Source organism: Muscardinus avellanarius (assembly GCF_963383645.1).
Source record: "Muscardinus avellanarius genome assembly, contig: SCAFFOLD_74, whole genome shotgun sequence".
Taxonomy (NCBI): Eukaryota; Metazoa; Chordata; class Mammalia; order Rodentia; family Gliridae; genus Muscardinus; species Muscardinus avellanarius.
This window is the reverse complement of record NW_027664387.1, coordinates 18734-22047: the sequence shown is the minus strand read 5'-3', so window position 1 is coordinate 22047 and position 3314 is coordinate 18734. Positions and strand designations below refer to the sequence as shown.

The following is a 3314-nucleotide window of genomic DNA, read 5'->3' as shown; positions in this document are numbered from 1 at the left end:
AGGCTGAGACAGGAGGATCGTAGGTTTGAGCACAGTCGCAGCAAGTAGTGAGACTCCTATCAACCTAGAAAACCCTCTTTCAAAAAGTAAAATAAGCCAGGTGTGGTGGCGCTCGCTTGTAATCCCCGAGCTGAGACAGGAGAATCGCGCAGGTTCGAAGCCAGTCTCGCACGCTGACTTAAGAGACTCTGTTTCCGAATAAAATATAAAAAATAGGTCTGGGAGTGTAGCTCGGAGGTAGAAGGGTTTGCAGGAAATCCAGTACCACCAATAAATAAATAAATAAATAAATAAATAAATAAATAAATAAACAAACAAGCTGGGTGTGGTAGCGCAAGCTTGTAATCCCTGCGCTTGGGAGGCTGAGACAGGAGGTTCGAAGCCAGCCTCAGCTACTTAGTGAGGCTCTGGGCAACTTAGTGAGACCCTATTTCCAAATAAAATAGAAAATAGGTCTGGGAGAATAGCCTGGAGGTAGAAAGCCTCTGAGTTCTACCCCCAATACCACCAAAATAAATAACCAAATAAATAAATAAATAATAAAATAAGCCCCGGTGTCTTGGTCTGGGCACGAGCCTCGGGGGACTGCCGGAAGTCTATGGCTGCTCCGAGACAAAAATATCAGTTTACTATTCCAGTTATACTGCTTGACAGTGATGACGACCCTGATGGCTTCAGCTTATACCATTAGCTTTAAGATGGACAAGGACTACAAAGAACTCTACTTCTCAACCACAGCTATGTGCATCACGGAAGTTATAAAGTTATTTGTAAGTGTGGGACTCTTAGCAAAAGAAACTGGTAGTCTGAGTAAATTCTAGGCATCTTTAAGCAAAAATGTCTTGGGGAGCCCCAAGGAACTGATGAAATTAAGCGTGCCATCACTAGTGTATGTTGTTCAGAATAACCTGGCTTTCCTCACTCTTAGCAATCTGGATGCAGCAGTGTACCAGTGTATCTGAAGATTCTCTGCACTGCTTTATGTAGTGTCTTAATGTTAAACTGGACACGCAGCAAATTATACTGGGTTTCAGTTTTTAAGTTTTGTGATGAAGTTACACTTGTACGTGGAAACCAGACCGAGCTACAAAAGTGGTAGGACAGAATCCATTATTAGGGTTTGCTGCTACAGCTATCATTGTATTCTGTTCAGGATTTGCAGGAGTGTATTTATTTATTTATTTATTTATTTATTTATTTATTTTGGTTGTACTGGGGTTCCTGGAAGCCCTTCTACCTCCGGGCTACACTCCCATACCCATTTTTATATATTTTTATTTGGAAACAGGGTCTCTTAAGCCAGCGAGGCTGGCTTCGAACCTGCTGGAGCCTCCTGTCTCTGCCTCCTAAGCGCCGGGATTACAAGCGTGCACCACCACACCTGGCAAAGATTTACTTTAAAGGGACAGAGACATAAACAATATAAACAATAAGTTGAATATAAAGTTGTAGAAAGCAAGATATGGTTTAATTACCTTATAATTCAAGTAATTCCATTTTTTTTGGTGGTACTGGGGTTCCTGGAAGCCCTTCTACCTTGGGGCTACACTCCCAGACGTGTTTTTATATTTTTATTTGGAAACAGGGTCTCTTAAGCCAGCGAGACTGGCTTCAAAGCTGCACGATCCTCCTGTCTCTGCCTCCCAAGCGCGGGGATGACAAGCGTGCGCCACCACGCCTGGCAGGAGTGTATTTTTTTAAAAAGTCTTAAGAGCCAGGTGTGGTGGCGCACGCTTGTAATCCCAGCATTTGGGTGGTTGAGACTGGAGGATTGAGGTTTGCCGACAGCCTCAGCTACTTAGTGAGGCCCTCTGCAACTCAGTGAGACCCTGTTTCAAAATAAAGAATAAAAAATAGGGCAGGGGGTGTAGCTCAGAGGTCAAATGCCCCTGGGTTCCACCCCCAGACCAGCAAAATAAATAAATAAATAAATTAATTAATTAATTAATTTTAAAAAGTCTTAAAGAGCCAGGCATGTTGGCACATATTTGTAATCCCATCATTCAGGAGGCTGAGACCAGAGGATCGCAGTTCTTGCGGTTTGTGGCCAGCCTCAGCTACTTGGTGAGGCCCTTCACAACTCAGTGAGACCCTGTTGCAAAAAATATAAAGACTAAAAAATAGGGCTGGGCATGTAGCTCAGAGGTACAATGCCCCTGGGTTCCATCCCCAGTACCACACACAAAAAAAGTATTAAAGAGTTCAGATACTTCCATGTGGGTGAGAAACATTCACGTGTCTTTATCAGAAATTGTAGTGACATTAGTTGGCACCTACTTGTCAGATGCAACTGAAATTAAGAAAAAGGATTTTTCTGTGTTACACACATTATGTCTGCTTTGTTTGTCATCTTTCATGCAAGTGTGGGAGGCCTCTACATTTCTGATGTGGTCAAGTACACAGACAACTTCACGAAGGGCTTTTCTGCAGCAGCCACTATCTACTCTGGGAGTGTAGCCCGGAGGTAGAAGGGTTTCCAGGAACCCCAGTACCACCAAAAAAATGTGATACTGTTTGGATTACAGATAACACCTTACTCTGGGTGCCTTTCTCCTATGTGTTTCTATATATCTGTATGGTTTACCTAGAGCTCCATTCAATAAGGAGAAACAGCTTCAAAACAAAATCATTGGTGAGTGATTTGAGCCTCGTAAGAGATTCCTACTGTGACTGAATCTTTTGCATTAAACTAAAGCCTTAAATCAATCCCAGAAGGTAATTAACTGTATGGCAGAAGGGTCAAGAAGAAAGCTATATGCATGGAATGCTAATACAGAGATTGAATGAGGGCCTGTTTAGGGTCAGGCTGTATTGTTCTAGAATGAAGGATTTTTATTTATTTGTTTATTTTTATTCATTTATTCATTTTTGCGGGTCTGGGGAGGGAACTCAGGGGGATTTGACCTCTGAGGTACACCTCCTGCCCTATTTTTTATTGTTTATTTTGAAACAGGGTCTTACTAAGTTGCAGAGGGCCTCACTAAGTAGTTGGAGCTAGCCGTGAACCGCGATCCTCCTGTCTCAGCCTCCCAAATACTGGGATCACAAGCATGCGCCACCATGCCAACCAAGGATTTTTATTATTGTACATATATATGTACATAAAAAGTATAGTTGCCGGGCATGGTGGCGCACGCTTGTAATCCCCGCACTTGGGAGGCAGAGACAGGAGGATCGCGGAGGTCTGAGGCCAGCCTCTCTGGTTTAAGAGATCCTGTTTCCAAATTTAAAAAAATATATAAATATAGGTCTGGGAGTGTAGCCCAGAGGTAGAAGGGTTTCCAGGAACCCCAGTACCACCAAAAAAAAAAGTA

The 3314-nt window shown here is 42.8% G+C and overlaps 1 pseudogene across 1 annotated transcript; it reads left to right on the top strand.

Moving 5' to 3' along the window:
* The first annotated feature begins 598 nt into the window (after nt 1-598).
* On the top strand, nt 599-2632 carry LOC308279592 (CMP-sialic acid transporter-like; annotated as a pseudogene). The gene is made up of 2 exons: nt 599-1166; nt 2363-2632. The product of its transcript is annotated as a CMP-sialic acid transporter-like (transcript).
* Nucleotides 2633-3314: the final 682 nt, after the last annotated feature.